General features: G+C 44.6%; 1 protein-coding gene across 3 annotated transcripts in view; it reads left to right on the top strand.

Moving 5' to 3' along the window:
• The window catches only part of MOB3B (MOB kinase activator 3B), a 250,687-nt gene that overhangs the window by 175,700 nt on the left and 55,842 nt on the right, over positions 1–19,145 (top strand). The window lies entirely within an intron of this gene.

Here is a 19,145-nt window from a genome sequence, read left to right as displayed (position 1 = left end):
GTATGTATCAGTTACACTAGATATGCAAAGCAAATTACCCAGATGTTCTCATTGTATAAAAAAGATAAGTTTTTGAGAATTGACAAATGCAGTCTAAAAAATATAATGAATCTCACTCATTTTTTGGCCTTTGAAGGATTATGAAGGAGTCAGGCATTTGGCTTCCTGTTCTAGTACATTCTTTAGAATCGAATGCAGCTAGAGGCCAGAAGGGCAGCTCTTGTCCAGCCAGTTTCCTTTTGAATATCAGCAGTCTCAGAGTTCCCACACCTCCAGTGGGACTTTCCTAATGTCATGCCTTGGGATTCCACAATGTAGAACACTTAAACCCCACCTCGTGTTTCTTTCTGCCATGTTTCCGCCACTCACAGCCACACTCCTCTGCACCCAGAGCCCACTGTGTTGCTTTTGTCTGCTGTGGGCCAACTACCCCGCACGGGTTATGTTGAGGGCCCAGCATCCCACAATGGTAGGAGGTTCAGTCTCAGACTGTTTAAAGACGAGGTTCAGACTCTCTGGGTTCAAGCCCTGAACTATTCATTCACCAACTTGCAATCTTGAGCAAGGCTTTTCAAAGCCTCATTCTACTCATTTGAAAAATAGGTATAATATTAATAGAATTGCTGATTCAGATGGTAAGGAATCTGCCTGCAACGTGGGAGACCCCAGTTTGATCCCTGGGTTGAGAAGATGCCCTGGAGGAGGAAATGGCAACCCATTCCAGTATTCCTGCCTGGAAAATTCCATGGATGGAGGAGCCTGGCGGGCTACAGTCCTTGTGGTCAAAAAGAGTTGGACACGACTGAGCGACTACACTTTCACTTTCACAATTTAAAGAGGTTAGGTGCTTAAGAAACTTGATAGGTGCTTAAGAAATATTGGCTGTTGAATGAGATAATGAATGTACAGCACAGTAAGTCACTGAGTCGTGTCTGACTCTGCGACCCCGTGGACTGTAGCCCACCAGGCTCCTCCCTCCATGGGATTCTCCAGGCAAGCGTACTGGAGTGGGGTGCCATTGCCTTCTCCAGGGGATCTTCCTGATCCAGGGATCAAACCCGGGTCTCCTGCATTCCAGGCAGACGCTTTACCTCTGAGCCACCAGGGAAACCAGGGACCGGCATATAGTAAGCAGAGTTACCCTAATTCTGCCTTCCCCAGCTCACATGGCCTTTTGCCATCCTGGGGATTGCCTTGGTGGCCTTGTAACAGATATAGTTCATTGTATTTGTATCAATGCCTTCCGTGGGTTGCCAGCTCTTTGAGTTGATGTTGTTGATGTTGCCAAGTACATAATAGATGTTTAATGTGGCTTTTTTTTTCCTCTTTCTTTTTTATTTTTAAAATTATGATAGTACAGTAACACATTTACAGGCGACTTGGAAAATACAGAACAAGGTTACATTTGGTTCCACTAAATATTACAATTGTTTTTTTAAGTAGATAAATTAAGATTTTTAGTTGGAGTTTTAATATCAAACTCTTGAAAATTAATAAAATGAATATACAGTGAAGTAAAAGGATATAGTAGACCTAAAAAGCACCATGAACCACTTCAACATAATTAAGATTTATACAATTTTCACACAACAATAGGGTACAAATTCTACTCAAGTTCCCATAGGCTGTAAACTAGGACACACTGGAACATATCCAGGTACATAAAACAAGGTGCAAAAATTCCATAGTCTAGTGGTATTGAAAAGCAGAGACATCACTTTGCCAACAAAGGTCCATAGTGTCAAAGCTATGGTTTTTCCGGTAGTCAGGTCCAGATACGAGAGGTGGACCGTAAAGAGGTCTAAGTGCCAAAGAATTGATGCTTTCGAACTGTGGTCCTGGAGAAGACCCGAGAGACCCTTGGACAGCAAGGAGAGCAAACCAGTCTGTCCTAAAGGAAATCAACCCTGAATATTCATTGAAAGGATTGTTGCCGAAGCTCCAACACTTTGGTCACCTGATGCCAAGGGCCAACACATTAGAAAAGACCCTGATGCTGAGAAAGATTGAGGGGAAGAGAAGAAAGGAGCGACAGAGGATGAGATGGTTGGATAGCATCATTGACTCACTGGACATGAGTTTGAGCAAACTCTGGGAGACAGTGAAGGACAGTGAAGCTGGTATGCCGCTGTTCATAAGGTTGCAAAGATACAGACAAAACTTAGTGATTGAACAACAACAAAAACAGAAGTATTGGAATCATACAGAGTCTGTTTGTTTGCTTATCACTGTGGAATTATTAATAGTTAGAAATCAATATCGAAAGATAGTTGAAAATAACCCATTTATTTTCAAGTGACATTTTCCAAGAGAGATCTTTGACTTAGCCACTGAAGATGCTTAATGTGATTTTGAATCGGGAAGAGTCCTTGGAGGATGAGACACCTCAGTTCAAAGGGGTTACACACCATCCTTCCTTCTCTGGTGGCACCCTCATCTCAGAACATGCCTGCAGACCTCCACTTATCCGCTGTTGGACATAAAGCTTCATCCTGCCAAGTTAGTAGTTGAGATCAAAAGCAAAATGAAGTGTAGAGCAGTGGAGAGATGCAAATCCTTAGTATCAGGTCTGCTAGAGAATGATGGAACCCCGACTCCCAGTCAGTTCTCTGATCTAGACCCCAATTATAGGTCCTGGGAGGATGTCAAATGCTCTCGCACTGTGTGTCCTGGTGGGCCAGGTCTATGGTGATGCAGTCTCCTGGGTTTATCACAAGAAATCCCATGTCCTGGGAAAACCCTCCATCCCTGGTGAGGGGGGACAGTAGACCACTCTGTCAGGCCTCCGAGTGGGAATACAATTGGGGTTCAGAAGCAGGGACGAGGTCACCCTGGCAGCCCAGTGAGGAAGGCCAGCACGTCTTTCTGTGCACAGGGTCTGCCTCACAGCTCCCGTTGGGACCCGCCGGTCAGCAGCAGCCTGGGAACCAGGGACACTTGGGGTTTCATTCAGTCTCCAGCAGGGAGGGGCACTGAGAGACGTGATAAATGATTCTGTTCTCCTGTAAAGGCAACAGCTGAAGATGATTGGAACTCGAGCAAGTTCACAGTCAAGGAAACGAGCCCAAATGATGCTGGTAATTAGCAAATGGGCCAGGCCCTGATTGAATAAGCAGGCTGCTGGCTGGCCTGGCTGCCTGGGAGTCAGCTGACAGAATGGCGCTAATCAGGCGCAGTCATTAGCCAGCACCGGGAGCAACAGTGTTTTGTTAGCTTTTCACTAAAGACAAAAGCAGACTCGGAGAGGGCTGTTAGCCATGCAGAAGCTGGTGAATAAAGAACAGAGGAGGGAGGAGGAGGAGAGAGGTTGGCGAGGCAGGCAGGAAAGACAGGAGGGTTCTTGTTCATCCTGATGACCTGCTCACCCCTGGGTGACCTTGGTCCAGCACTTTCACCATCTCTCTCCAGGGCTCCATTGCCTTATTTCTAACAATGATTATACCGTCACCTACCTTGTAGAGGTGCTGCCGTGAAACCAAGTGTCAGCACAGGGCTGTTCTGTTACTTTATAGCAAAGCTTCCCAGGTGAGGCTAGTGGTAAAGAATCTGCCTGCCAATGCAGGAGACACAAGAGATGCATTGATCCCTGGGTCAGGAAGATCCCCTGGAGGTGGAAATGACAACCCACTCCAGTATTCTTGCCTGGGAAATCCCATGGACAGAAGAGCCTTGAGGGCTACAGTCCATGGGGCTGCGAAGAGTCAGACACGACTGAGAGCCTGAGAACACTTGGGCCATGAGTCTGCGTGCGCTTCAGTTGTGTCTGACTCTGTGCAACCTTATGAACAACAGCCTGCCAGGCTCCTCTGTCCATGGGCCTTAGGAGCTTTTACATTAAGTTGGTGTTTCTCAATAGGAGTCCACACACAGCTGCATCAGAATTTCCTGGAGGTGATATTTTAAAAGGTACTTACCCAAGCCTCACCCCCAGATGCACCAAATCAGAATTATTGAGGTTAGTGCCCAGGACCAAGCACCCTAGGTCTCCACTGCAAACTTTTTAAAAATAGATAGCCATGTATTTATTTGGCTATGCTGGACCTTAGTTGCTGCACATGGGATATTTAGTCGCAGCATGCAAAGTCTTAGCTGAAGTATGTGGGATCTAGTTCCCTGAGCAAGGATCAAACCCGGGTCTCCTGTACTGGGAGCTCAAGGGTCTTAGCCACTGAGACCCCAAGGACGTTCCTCCCTCTCAAATACAATGTGCATATGAATCAACAGGGCATCTCACCACAGTGCAGATTCTGATTCTGTGCCCCTGATGAATGCTCGGTTCATTTTGCCCTCAGGTAATCCCAGCGCTTCTCTGAGGGGGGCAAGACTCTAGACGACAATTACCCTCAAATAGGGAAATTCTCTTGTTAGCACATCATCTCTTCTCCTCAAGGACAGGAGTGGCTAGCTCAGTGAGGTGGGAAAGTCAAGCCAAGAAGAAAAATCTAAGGATCAGTTTTGGCCAAGAATATTCCTCAGGATGTCAATCCCAAGAACTGATCAGTGAAAAACGGATTTTCTTTTCTTGATCAAATGAGTTTACAAAATGCTGTATCACCCTCACCCTTTGAAGACTCAAGATTTACAGAGCAAAGACCTTGAGAAGTCATCCAGTGGAGAAACTGGTTCGGTTTTCTGTAGCACCATTCCCACTCCCAATTTAATTGCATTTGGCTGCTGAAATCTTTTTTTTCCTAGTGTTTATTTATTTGGCTGCATCAGGTCTTAGTTGGAGCACTGAGGGTCTTCACTGTGTGTCACACGGGATCTTTCGTTGTGGCGCACAGGACTCTCTAGTCGTGGTGTGCTCCGGGGCGCTAGGGCTCAGGAGTTGTGGCACGTGGGTTCAGTTGCTCCACGGCTTGTGCAGTCTTAGTTCCCAGACCAGGGACTGAACCCATGTCCCTTGCATTGCAAGGCAGATTCTTAACCACTGGACCACCAGGGAAGTCCTAGAAATTTTTTGTTATTACTCATCAACATCTCATGGAGATCGTGACCCAAGGAACAAACTGGGGGCAACACTGTTCCTTTGGGATGTGTTTCTCGATTTTGAGTGTTCCCTCCTTGCCTCCACCCTGGCCCCAAGCCCACCCCCACCACTGCTGATGGGGTGAGGAAGAAAGAAGACAGAGAGGGAGATGGGAAGTAAATAAAAGTCCTCATACAGGAGGGCCTCAGGGGAAAAAAGTAACTCAGCTTCATCCACTCTCACTCCTCAACCCTCCCACGTCACTGTGTGACACCCCATCATTCAGTTGTCACTATGTGCATGGCACACACGCATTTTCAAGGAATAAATAATAGCTCCATTTTTTGAGTTCCAGATGTTTCGTTACACTCTTTACATGTGTTATTTCATCTGCTTCCTATACTTGTTATCTTTAGTTCAAACAGGCGTGGTGGGCAATTTCTCGACATCCAACCCATGTCCCTCTCCATCCCTCTTTACTCTCCTTACTACCATCTTATCACCCCCAAGCTTCCCCAACTTTCCCAGTTTGTAGGCAGTGACTCTTGGCTAACGATTGAGGTTCATGCACCAAGTGATTTTAGGCTTCAGCCACCAAAACTGCTGCTTGAAAAATGGGTGCTTTAGGACCAGATGGAAGAACAGCAGTTTGCAGACCAAAGACTTGGAAAGCCTTGTCTCATACAGATCCAGCACGGCTCATCTCAGCCCAGACATGCAATGACCTTGTGTTCCCCTAAGAGGTGGCCAGGGCATGCCCATGCACGCCAGGGGGACACTTGGTGAGTGCAGTAGCCAAGGTCGGCCTGAAATGGCAAGGTCAGGTCAGGACTGTGAAAAGAAGCAGAGCCTCTCACATGCACCAGAGCCACTACCTCAAATAGCTAGCAAGGAAGAGCCATTGTGAGGCTTCTGAAAGGACCTTTTGTTTGGCAGCATCTTCTGTGCAAAGGCCTGAGGGTTGCTTCTTGTCAGGCTGGTTCTCTCACTTCCAGCCAAATGGTCCCAGCATGGACACAGGCATTGGAGAAGAAAGAGCCTCAGCCGGCGAGTCTGGCCGTTTGGCCTTGACAAGCATGCTTCCACTATGATGTTGCGGTATTCGTTGTCTGATGCTGAGCAAGGCATTTAACGTCTCTGGGGCTGTCGTCCGTATGTGAACGAGATCATACCAAGAGTCCTACCCCCCCCCCCCGCCCCCGCCCCACCAGCCTGACTTACGGAGAGTATCATCTTTGACACAGTGTGTCCCCAGCCTTATTGTCTCTGGTCCAAAGTGACCTTTCCTTTTTGCTTAATGAAATCTTCATGGATTAAGACTTCCCTGGTGGCTCAGATGGTAAAGTGTCTGCCTGCAATGCCGGAGACCCGGACCCAATCCTCGGATCGGGAAGATCCCCTGGAGAAGGAAATGGCAACCCACTCCAGGACTCTTGCCTGGAAAATTCCATGGACGGAGGAGCCTGGTAGGCTACAGTCCATGGGGTCGCAAAGAGTCAGACACGACTGAGTGACTTCACTTTCTTTCTTTCATGAATTAAAGCCCAGCATGCCAGCAGAGCAGGTATACCTGGCATGGAGAGTAGCTAGAGTTTTGCATTTGTGGGACTTTATCAGTTTAGATGGAATGTGTGTGTCTGTGTGTCCAGCATGGCATCAGCTGGGGGTAGTTGTTCAGGGCAACCCAAATGCCCACAGCTGAGTGGAAGAGCCTGCCAGAGACCATTTTAGGAGCTTTGGCAGACATGTTCTAAAGTGTCAATTTGAAAAATAGCACAGGAATGTGGGATTATTTTCGATGAACTGCATTGTGCCGAGTTAGTGGGCTCAATGGGGCAAAATCTGCCACATGTTTTTGTCAGTCCCATTTATTTATCCTTTGCTGATGTCCAGTAAGCTTTTGCTTCTGGTTTGTGGGATGGAAAATGGTTGGTTTGGGTTTTTTTGTTTTGTTTTTGTCTTTTAACTGAGTCGGAGTGAAATATGGTTTGCTTTATTTCAGGGCCTATAATATAATCAGTTAGAGTTGAACACAATGCCCATGGAAAATCTCAGCACATAATATTAAGTAATAAAATCAAAATTCAAAACTGTAGTGGAAAATCACTCTAATCATATGTATATCTACTAGGGTGTCAAGTAGAGTCATCTAATCATAGATGAGAAAGGAAATATGGCAAATACATGCCTATTGAACTTTTCAAGTTTTCTATCACAAACATGTATCACTTTTATAATAAGCAGAAAAATCAAACATTATGCTTTAGAAAGCCTGACCAACAAAGACCAAAGCTGAACATAACAAGTAGGCTGTGTACCCAAAGGCCAAGGGCTCTGAGTGAGCTCTCTCTGCCTCTGGTCATGCCCTCTGCACCCCCTTCTCAGACATGCGGTGATGGAGACATTCAGAGAGGCAAGGTGGTCTGCAGGTGACAGTGATGCTGAGAGGAGTGGCCAGTGGTGGTGCGTGCCCTTTCTGGATGCACTTGGAGGGGGGTGTGCACAGTCACGTGGACTAAACAGTTTCCCAAGACATGGGGTGGTCCCTCCTGGAGTGGGGAATTCAGCCATCTTTGTGAACACTGAGGTGATGTCTTTATAGTGCGTGCGTGCTTAGTCACTTCAGTCTTGTCCGACTCTTTGTGACCCCATGGACTATAGCCCACCAGGCTCCTCTGTCCATGGGATTCTCCAGGCAAGAATGCTTGAGTTGTTTGCCATGCCCTCCTCCAGGGGATCTTCTCAACCCAGGAATCATACCCGGGCTCCTGTGTTGGCAGGCAGGTTCTTTACCACTGGTGCCACCTGGGAAGCCCCATGTTTACAGTAGGCATACACTTGTCACGTTAAAGCCCCTTTTCTAAGTGAGAAGATCTAAAGCACATGATGAAATCTACAGATCACCCACATGTAACGTGTTCAGCCCTGCAGGGACAGGCTTTATCTGGGCACCTCACTGCAGAGGGTACCATGCATGACTGATGGTTTTGATTGGAATTTCTCCCATCCAAATTCCTCTGCTTAACTAGATCTAAGAGGTTTTTGTTTCTAAGTTCAAATTTCAAAAGAGATTTGTTGCAAAGAGATTAATCCATACTTGTGGAGTGGTCTATACATAGATTAGTAAATGTAAGCATAAGTGTATGTATTTACAATAACTACAAATAAATTTTAGCTGAAACTATGTTGTGGATCTAGAGTTAATTCCAATCCTTTCTTACTAAGGCATTAGCAAAACTCAAGACCGGAAGTGACTATCCTCGTCTCAATCAGCTTCTTGTTTTGTCTTTTGTGCACATTTTTCTTCTCAGAGGGGACCCTTTTCTTTTCCTGTCTCTCAGTTCAGTTCAGTTCACTCAGTCGTGTCCGACTCTTTGTGACCCCATGGACTGCAGCATGCCAAACATCCCTGTCCATCACCAACTCCCGTAATTCACTCAAACTCATGTCCATTGAGTTGGTGATGCCATCCAACCATCTCATCCTCTGTCGTCCCCTTCTCCTCCTGCCTTCAATCTTTCCCAGCATCAGAGTCTTTTCCAGTGAGTCAGTTCTTCGCATCAGGTGGCCAAAGTATTAGAGTTTCAGGTTGAACATCAGTCCTTCCAATGAACAGTCAGTACTGATTTCCTTTAGGATGGACTGGTTGGATCTCCTTGCAGTCCAAGGGACTCTCAAGAGTCTTCTCCAACACCACAGTTCAAAAGCAATTCTTCACCACTTAGCTTTCTTTATAGTCCAACTCTCACATCCATACATGACTACTGGAAAAACCATAGCCTTGACTAGACAGATGTTTGTCGGTAATGTCTCTGCTTTTTAATATACTGTCTAGGTTGGTCATAACTTTCCTTCCAAGGAGTAAGCGTCTTTTAATTTCATGGCTGCAGTCACCATCTGCAGTGATTTAGGAGCCCAAGAAAATGAAGTCTGCCACTGTTTCCACTGTTTCTCCATCTATTTACCATAAATTACTCTCTATCTATGTTGCCATCTATTACTCCATCTATTTGAAGTAATGGGACCAGATGCCATGATCTTAGTTTTCTGAATGTTGAACTTTAAGCCAACTTTTTCATCTCCTCTTCTCACTTTCATCAAGAGGCTCTTTAGTTCCTCTTCACTTTCTGCCATAAGGGTGGTGTCATCTGCACATCTGAGGTTATTGATATTTCTCCCGGCAATCTTGATTCCAGCTTGTGCTTCATCCAGCCCTGCCTTTCTCATGATGTACTCTGCATATAAATTAAATAAGCAGGGTGACAATATACAGCCTTGATGTACTCCTTTTCCTATTTGGAACCAGTCTGTTGTTCCATGTTCAGTTCTACCTGTTGCTTCCTGACCTGCATACAGATTTCTCAAGAGGCCAGTCAGGTGGTCTGGTATTCCCATCACTTTCAGAATTTTCCACAGTTCATTGTGATCCACATAGTCAAAGGCTTGTCCGACTGCACCCCCTTCTCAGACATGCGGTGGCATAGTCAATAAAGCGGAAATAGATGTTTTTCTGAAACTATCTTGCTTTTTCGATGATCCAGGACCCATGTTTCATCCTTGATCACACCATCTGTATCTCTGGATTGATCATTCCTTTGTAAGTGGGTTGATATTCTAATCATTCAACAACTAACTGCCTGCTTTAAATTTTTAAAGTACAGAATCTTGAAGCATCAGCATATATTAAGAACTCATATTATTTCTGTTCTATTTGCTACTACATACTTCTGTTTAATTCATATGTCAGATCATCTTCTAGTTTGGCAGGTACACCCAATACAGGCAGCTGAAGAATACCGAGACCTCCCAGCCACACGCTGCCTTCTTTCTTTACCTTTGCTGAGTGGGAATAGTTTATAGATGGCTTCTGATTTTAACTGGAAGACAGTCATTTCTGATGCACATGCATGCTCAGTTGTCTGACTCTTTGTGACCCCATGAACTATAGCCTGCCAGGTTCAACTGTGCATGGGATTTCCCAGGCAAGAATACTCGAGTGGGTTGCCATTTCCTTCTCCAGGGAATCTTCCTGACCCAGGGATTAAACCCACATCTCCTGCATTGGTGGAACCTTTACTACTGCACCACCTGGAAAGCCCATCATTTCTAGACCATGCAGTAGGTATTTATTACCTTCTGACCATGTACTAGAAATTGGGGTCACTGCTTTTTAAGGAATTCACTGGAAGTCTTCCTCCTGCCTTGCCATTATTTTGACATCCTCCAAATTATTTCTCCCAGAATCTACTAGTTCTAAGAGATGTCAGAGGTATTATGTGAAAAGGGGGGTTCCATGGTCCAATAACTATGGGAAACTGAATTAATAAAACTATTCTGGTTTCATTAATACCCTAATATGGATCCTAATTCCCCAAGCAAGATATAGAACATATAGATACATGTGACCAGGGAATTCTTTCTCTCCAGAGTACTTTGTGGATCTAAGGCTTTGAAATACCCTTTGGGAAATTCTAACTATACAGTATTACAAAGCCAGTCCTCTTCTGGCTGCTGAAGGTCTGTTAATAAGCATTTATTGAAAACCTACTATATGTCAGAGACTGTGCTGAGTGCCAGAAAGACAGTCAAAGACACGTCTCCATTCTTTAAGGAGCTCATGGTTTTAAAGAATCATATCTTTCAACCCACATTAATTAGAATTGCGCTGTCCAATACACTAGCCACTGGCCACTTGTGGCTATATACATTTAAATTAATTAAAATTAAATAAAAATTAAAATTAGTTTCTTAATCTCACTAGCCACATTTCAAGTGCCCAGAAGCCACATATATGTCTAGTGGGTATTGTGTTGGATAGTGAGCATCTCCATCATCATGGAACGTTCTTTTGGACACTACTAACTAAGAGAGTCTAGCCTCAAGCATTACTTCCTACAATATTAATACCCTGTCTAATCGCCAGTGGATGCCAGATGTGTTCAAAACTGTCCCCATGCTGCCTCAATGAGGCATTGCCGTTTAGCTCTTTGAACATATACTATGGTCTGCTTCTCTTTGCTGGACACTTCTCCCCCAGCTTGCAGACGAAGAATGGATAGAACTCAAAACCATCTGCTCACTGTTTCTCTCTAGGTCTCATGTCAGAATCTCCATCTCAGAGAGCTGCTTATTTCCTCAGGAAGGCTCATAAATTACAAATTGGTTACAAATAGTAATTATACTTTACTGTGTCTGCATTTTTGGAAATCGCTGCAGAATATCAGTCACAGCAGAAATTAATTCATCTTCATGAGCATTTGTATGAAAGTGTGTGAATAGTCACTGTGGCTTGATGCCCATATATTCAATATAAGTCTGCCAAATTTTTGTCTGCTATGTGTGGTCTAGACTAGTTCAAATTTCCCAGCAGACAAGAGTAGATTCTTTGTCAAATGAATTAGCTTGGGATTTGAATGCAAGAAGGTTTTACTTATTGAACTATAACAATATATCTTCTCTCACCACTCACCTGTCTGACCACAATAAGAGCATGAGGATAAGGTTATAGATAGTTCTTATCCTAGGGACTTGTGTGGTCCCTGTGTGGTCCTCGGGACATCTCCCACCTTGAATTAATTTATTTTTTGCCCTCACCCTGTGGCTTGTGGGATCTTAGTTCCCCTACCAGGGATGGAAACTGGACCCCCTTCAGTATAAGCTCAGAATCCTAACCACTGGATTGCCAGGGAAGTCCCTACCATGAGGTAATTTTGTAGATAAAGGTCAGCTATCCAGGCCATCAACAAGGCCAGTTAAGACAGAATGTCATACTGGAACAGGGTAGTAATCACTATGAATTTCATGAGATTCCTATGATGTTGTGAGTCTGAGTGTAACTGGACAGTAATTTAGAATAAATGCATACTGGTAGGTCTGGATGAAGAGAGATGCAGATGGCTCCCAAAGGGAACTTCCTAGAATTCCTTGAATGAGCCATGCCCGCTCAGCTCCAGGCCATAAGTACATGGGAGTCCCTCAGCTCCACATCTGTGTCCTGCTCATCCTGCAAGTCTGCCTCAGAGAAGAGGTCTCTTCACTCTTCATCATGTTAGGCCCCGCCAGCTGCTCCCAGAGCTCCCTGACCCCAAAGAGGGTAACCATACGAAAGCCACAGCATCTCCAAGGACTAGTGTCAGAAGTGACCGGCCACCCTCCCACCACTTTCATTCGTCAGCAGCGAGTCACCAAGTCCGGCCAACTCTGAAGTGGAAGAGAACTAAGCTTTCTCTCTCTCTCGAAAAGAGGAGGAGCTAAGAATTTTTAGACATTTTTTTAGACCACGACAGAGACCAACATTTTTTTAACTGGTGATGTTTGTCTCTGGCCCCTGTATTTGCTTCCCTTTCTTCTCTTACTTGCCACACCCTGAGCTCAGCTCTGCCATCTCCCCAACATGCTCCTTCCTGCAGAAATCACCTGCCTTGGTGAAAACTCCCCTTACCTCAGTTTGGTCACTTCCTTCTCGCCTTGCTGGCCAAGTTCTTTGAAGAAGGCCATCTAGCCAATTGTCTTACTTTCTCACTTCCCTTTCACTTCGTTCCAGAACCAGCTCTTTTCTCTGGAAGTGGTACCCGGAAGGCCTGTGCACTTACTTTTGAAACAAAGAAGAAACATGAATAGTATAATTCACTAGTAATTCATGCTATGGATAATTCTTACAAACATTGTGCTGAGCAAAAGCAATCAGATATAGAAAGTTCATACGGTTTGATCCCACCTATATCAAATTCTAGAACAGTCTATACTAATCCACTGTGTCAGAAAGCAGATCAGTGGTTGCCTGGGCCAAGGGTAGGGGTAGGGATTGACTGCAAAGGAGTAAAGAGGGAATTTTCTCAGACGTGATAGAAATATTATATATCTCAATTGTGGTGGTTACCTGGGAGCATATATCCATCAAAACTCGTCAAACTGTGCCTTTATTTATTTTTTAATGTTTTCATTTATGCATCTATTTTTGCCTGTGCTGGGTCTTCGCTTCTGCTTGGGCCTTTCTCTAGTTGTGGGCAGCAGGGGCTACTCCGGTTGCAGTGTATGAGCTTCTCATTGCAGTGGCTTCTCTCGCTGCAGAGTACAGGCTCTAGAGCGCTTGGGCTTCAGTAGTTGCCGCATGCAGGCTCAGTGGTTATGGCACACGTGCTTTAGAGCACTGGCTCAATAGTTGTGGCACACGGGCTTGGTTGCCCTGCAGCATGTGGGATCTTCCCAGATCAGGGAGGGAACCCATGTCTCCTGCACAGATTTTTTTACAACTGAATCACCAGGGAAGCCCAAACTGTGCATTTAAATAGAAGCATTTTGTTAAAAAGCAAGTATACCTCAATCAACTTTATTTTAAAGTAAGCTTTGTAAATGTATCCAACATATTTTTTTAGTTTTTTTATTTTATATTGGATTAGAGTTGATTAATAATTTGTGATAATCCCAGGTGTTCAGCAAAGTGATTCAGTTATACATATACACGGATCCTTTTTCAAATTCTTTTCCCATTTAGGCTGTTACATAATATTGAGCAAAGTTCCCTGTGCTATATACAGTAGGTTCTTGGGCATCCAACCCATTTAAAAAGCAACTTCAGTATTTACGAAAGCAATGTTTTGACAAGCCTTTGCTGAAACTTTTGTCTTTCTGCTGCCTAGGTGGCTAGAGACAAACTGAAAGGAAAAGTAGCAGCTTATCTCTAAAAGTCAATTAGAATATCTGTATTTTCAGTTGGTTGTAATAGAAGTAATTCATGAGACTGGAGACTCCCCTTCCCCTCTGGCAGTGAGTTATGAATGAATGTAAACCATTCTATCCTACAACACTGGGGGAGATTTTGGAAAGCATCTCAGTTCTCAGGTCCCACCCCAGACGTATTAAATCAGAATCTCTAAGGGTAGGGCCTAAGCAAAGTAAAGCTCTCCAGATGGCTCCTGGTGACATCATGTTTGAGCGCCAGGGAGATGAAATACGGTGCTTCTCAAACTTTTTTCTGCACAAGAACATCTGGGAAGCTCGTGGAGAATGTAAATGCATGGATTCTACTCCTGGAGATTCTAGTTGAATAATTCTGGAGTGGGGCTCATGAATTTGCACTTGCAGTGAGCTCCCTGGTAGTGCTGATGTAAGTGGTCCAGGCCCCACACTTTGAAACTAAACTAATTATCCTTTCCCAAATTTCTGGGCAGAATTGGAGTTCAACAGAATACCTGGGCTGAAAAGTGGCTCCTTCATCTTGATATTTTTAGATGGTGAAAGTGAAAGTGAAGTCGCTCAGTTGTATCTGACTCTTTGCGACCCCATGGACTGTAGCCTGCCAGGCTCCTCCACCCGTGGAATTTTCCAGGCAAGAGTACTGGAGTGGGTTGCCATTTCCTTCTCCAGTTTTTAGATGGTATCCAGCCCTAATAGCGATATTTTTGTTTGCTTAATTCTGGCTTCTTTATCTCACCCCATCACTTCCCCAAGAATCAACCCAATACCCAGGACCACATCTAGACCATAATGGCATTTTTCTCTCCCATACTGACAACAGTCATCACCATATCTTAGAAGCCCATCCCCTCATACTTCACCTCTGCAGCCTGGCACCTCCCTGTGTTAGAGCCCCCATCACACAAGCCTTAGAGCTGCTAGGGTCCTGAGCTCCAGGTACATGGCTGGGTGCTGGGGATATAGCAACAGTTTGGTCTTAGTCCTTGACACGAACCTTCTTATTCTTGTAGAGATATGAATGGTCTTAATTTTTCCCACTGTCAAAGGAGAGGGCTTAGCCAAGATCAGGGGTCCTTAGCAACAGCTTCTGAGAACATGCTAGGTGAAGCCAGAGCCCAGTTCTGGGACCTCACCTCCTCTTCAGCCAAAGCTGCCACATTGCTCTCGTTCATGGCTTTGGTATAAGACTGCATTCAAAGAAATGGTTTCTGCTGCTAAAATAAGTTGTTAAATCCACTGGATTAGGGAAGGCTTAGCTTTCCTTCCAGTTCTGACAGCTTGTGGATCCAGAATGGCATAGATTATCACTGCCTTTCCTTCTTCTTCATATCTTTCTAATAGTATAATGATTTCAAACAGAGATTTATGATAGTGATTTGTGTCTATGTCTTATGCAAGTCCGTGGGGCTTGCAAAGAGTTGGACATGACTTGGCAACTGAACAACAACTTATGAAAGTATTTCAGCTTAGAAGAATGCTGTAAATGGCCTGTAATAACTATATACTTTTAAAATTTGGTATGTTCAGCTTCCGAGAATATAATAACAGGGAAATATTTTGAGTAAAGGTGCTGTAGGAAATATATTTATGTATTACTTCATTTAATCTGCACACAGACCTGAGATAAATACTGTTTTCATCTCCACTTGAGAGAGAAAGGATGTCAGACAGGGAGGTGAAACAGCTTGTCCAGGGTCACACAGATCTGTGGAGGCAGGGCTTGAACACGTGCAGTCTGACTCCCAACCACAGACACAGCCTCTCCTGAGGAAATCCATGTGAGGTGGACTTTGCTGAAAGACTTACTAACTCAAATGGGTTCTGAGGATCTACAGCAGGTGAAAGATTCCCAAGCTTCATCTACGCATGTGTCGTGCTATGTTGCTGCAGTCGTGTCCAACTCTTTGCGACCCTGTGGACAGCAGCCTGCCAGGCTCCTCTGTCCATGGGATCCTTCAGGCAAGAATACTGGAGTGGGTTGCCATTTCTTCCTCCAGGGGATCTTCCCAACCCAGGGATTGAACCCAATTCTCTATGCCTCCTGCATTGCAAGTGGGTTCTTTACCACTAGTGCCACCCTAGATTTGAATGAGTATCTATAGATGACCTTAACTCAGACCCTACAGAGGTCAGGCAGGTAGCAAATATGAGTTAGTAAGCAGGTAGTGGAAAAAAGCAAGTTTTGGGAGCAGTAGCCTTGCAATGCAAGCTAATGGTTTCCTGAAGGGAGGAGGGAGCCTGGGTCTTCAAATCAAAGGTAACTGGAGCCCCAACATTTTATGTGAACTTGCCAGGATTTTAAATGGTGGCAACTGATTAGAACAGTTCTTGTCTTTTATTTGATGTATTTTTGTGTCGACAGACCTATTTCTAGGGGTGCCGTTTGCCTAGGGCCCACTGTGTTTCACTCCTGCCTTATGTAGAGCCTGCGGTGGGCAGGAGGGGGCCGATCGCAACCTGCAATGCATCTACAGTGTCTGTCCTTACAGCATTTTTAGAGCTTCCAAGGTGGTAAGGCACAGTGGTACAGAATCTGCCTATCAATGCAGGAGATGCAGGTTTGATCTCTGGGTCGGGAAGATCCCCTGGAGGAGAGGATGGCAACCCACTCCGGTATCTTGCCTGGAGAATCCCATGACAGAGGAGCCTGGAGAACTACAGTCCACAGGGCGGCAAAGAGTCAGACACGACTGTGCAACTGAGCATGGACTTATCTCGAAAACCCAGTGCCTCCAAGCATAGGAAGCAAAACATCAGTCTGTGTGTGTATGTCGCATGTGTGTGTGTGTGTGTGTGTTGGGAGGGTGCGTACAGGGTTTGTCTGAAGCAGACAAGACAGTGGGTGTTTGACCGAGTCAGTGTCAGCGTGCCTCTGAGCTCCGTCGCCACGGCTGCTCTGCCATGACTGCATTGCTGCAGGCACCGAGGACACAGAGCCCATCTGTTCCTTTGTTGCTGGCTTCACTCGACAACGACTAGTGTCATCTCCAGTTGTCATTTAGCTGGTTGACTCCATCGCGGCCAGGCCCTGGCCATGAGCAGCTGTTGTTATTGGGTTATATATGCTCATTCCAAACAGTAGAACCTTCAGAAACCTCACCGTGCACCCGCTCTGCTCGGGAACTGGCACAAAGTCCCCCAGCACTCCCAGCACACACTCAAGGGACTTTATCGTATTCATCTTTGAAAAACATTGGCACATGGACAGAAGTCAACTACGATGTTTGCCCACATCTAACATGGGCTGGTTTTAGTTTTATGACCTAGTGATTGAAGAGGAAGTCTTTTTATTAAGGTTGGCACTCTTCTCAAATCTCAATTCCACTTTTAGGATAAGGTTTCTGTTGTGGTTTGCCTTTTTTTTTTTTTTTTTTTGGTGCTCCCTCTTTCCCAGGCAGTCACAACAACTTCTGTACAGACAGACTATAGCCCACCAGGCTCCTCTATCCATGGAATTTTCCAGGCAAGAATACTGGAGGGGGTTGCCATGCCCTCCTCCAATAGATGCTACAGAGGAATCCTAATAGGTGTTCACTGGGTGTGGTTTTTTACCCTTTGCTGTAATTGGTGAAAGATGTTAGAGTTCTAAGAGGTTTCCAGACATAGTTAGCACTTACTTTGATTTCTGTTGCTGTGCAAAGGTGCTTGGTATTTTGCACTGACAGACTGAGATTATTCTATATAGAGGGACTCTTGTAAACACTGTAATTTACAATGTTGATGGTAGTAACAGAGGGAATATAATTAATTGGACATAATTTGTTTTCTCTTTTTAATTTATCTTTTATTGAAGTATAGATGATTTACATTGTTGTGTTAGTTTCTGGTATACAGCAAGATGATTCAGTTATTTATATATTTATATATATTCTTTTCTACCACCAGGGAAAATATAATTCCCTGTGCTATACAGTAGGACCTTGTTCTTTATCGATTTTATATATAGTGATTTGGTTCTGCCAATCACCAACTCCTAATTTACCCCTCCCTCTCTTTTCTCTTTGGGAACGGTAGTTTTCTTTTCTATCTTGGTGAGTCTGTTTCTGTTCCATAAGTAGGTTCCTCTGTGTCATGTTCTAGATCCCACATATAGGTGATATCATATGGTGTTTGCCTCTCTCTGTCTGGCTTACTTCACTTAGTGTGATCATCTCTAGGTCCATCCATGTTGCTGCGCATGGCGTTACTTCATTCATTTTTATGGCTGAGTAATATTCCATTATATATGTGCCACAGCTTCTTTATTCATTTATCTGCTGATGAACACTTAGTTTGCTTCCATGTCTTCACAGTTGTAAATAGTGCTGCTGTGAACACTAGGGTACCTATATCCGTTCAAATTATAGTTTTCTCCATGTATATGCCCCAAGAGTTGGGTTGCTAGCAACCTTTCTTTTGGTTGCACTGGGTCTTCATTCCTGCATGCAGGCTTCCCCAGTCGCTGTTCATAGGCTTCTCACTGTGGTGGTTCCTCTTGTCGCAGGGCGCAGGCTCTAGGGCACTCAGGCTTCAGTAGGTATGGTGTGCAGGCTCAGTAGTTTCGGCTCATGGGCTTAGTTGTTATGCAGCATGTGGGATCTGCCCAGACCAGGGATCGAACTCGTGTCCCCTGCATTGGCCTGTGGATTCTTATCCACTGTACCAACAAGGAAGTCCTGTTTTTTTGGGGGGGGGAACCATTATATTTTTTTCCATGGTGGCTGCAACAATTTATATTCCCACCAACAATGCAGAAGGCTTCCCTTTTCTCCATACCTTCTCCAGCATTTGTTACTTGTAGACTTTTTAATGATGGCCATTATGACTGGTAGAAAGTGGCACCTCTAGTTGTTTTGATTTGCCTTTTTCTAATAAATATTCATGATCATCTTTTGACATGAATGTTTTCCTGAAAGCACACACATATGCATAAGTGCACACGTGCACACGTGCCCAAGCACCTACACAAACACACACTGATGGTCATTTTTTTTTTTTTTCCTGAAAAAGCTTCAGCTCTTTCAAAAGCCCTTCCCTGGAATTTTTATTTTCCATTTTCCTAGTGGTGTGTGTGTTAGTCACTCAGTTGTGTCTGATTCTCTGTGACTCCATGGACTATATAGCCCACCAGGCTCCTCTGTCCATGGAATTCTCTAGGTGGGAATACTGCTGTGGGTTGCCTTTCCCTTCTCCAGGGGATCTTCTCAACTCAGGAATCAAACCTGGGTCTCCAGCAGAGCAGGCAGATTCTTTACCAACTGAGCCACCAGGGAAGCCCTATATGGAACTATAAATAAAAGTCTTCCTCAAAGCTTTTGAAATTGTTTGGTCTTTTGTTGTTATTATTCAGTTGGTTTTACTTTAAATTATGGTGTGTTGTTGTTTTAGTCGCTCAGTCATATCCAACTCTTTGCAACTCCATGGACCGCCAGTCTCCTCTGTCCATGGGATTATCCCAGAAAGAATACTGGAGTGGGTTGCCATTTCCTCTTCCAGAGGA

The sequence above is a fragment of the Ovis canadensis genome, chromosome 2 (assembly GCF_042477335.2).
Source record: "Ovis canadensis isolate MfBH-ARS-UI-01 breed Bighorn chromosome 2, ARS-UI_OviCan_v2, whole genome shotgun sequence".
Classification (NCBI taxonomy): domain Eukaryota; kingdom Metazoa; phylum Chordata; class Mammalia; order Artiodactyla; family Bovidae; genus Ovis; species Ovis canadensis.
This window is presented reverse-complemented; position numbering and strand designations above follow the sequence as displayed.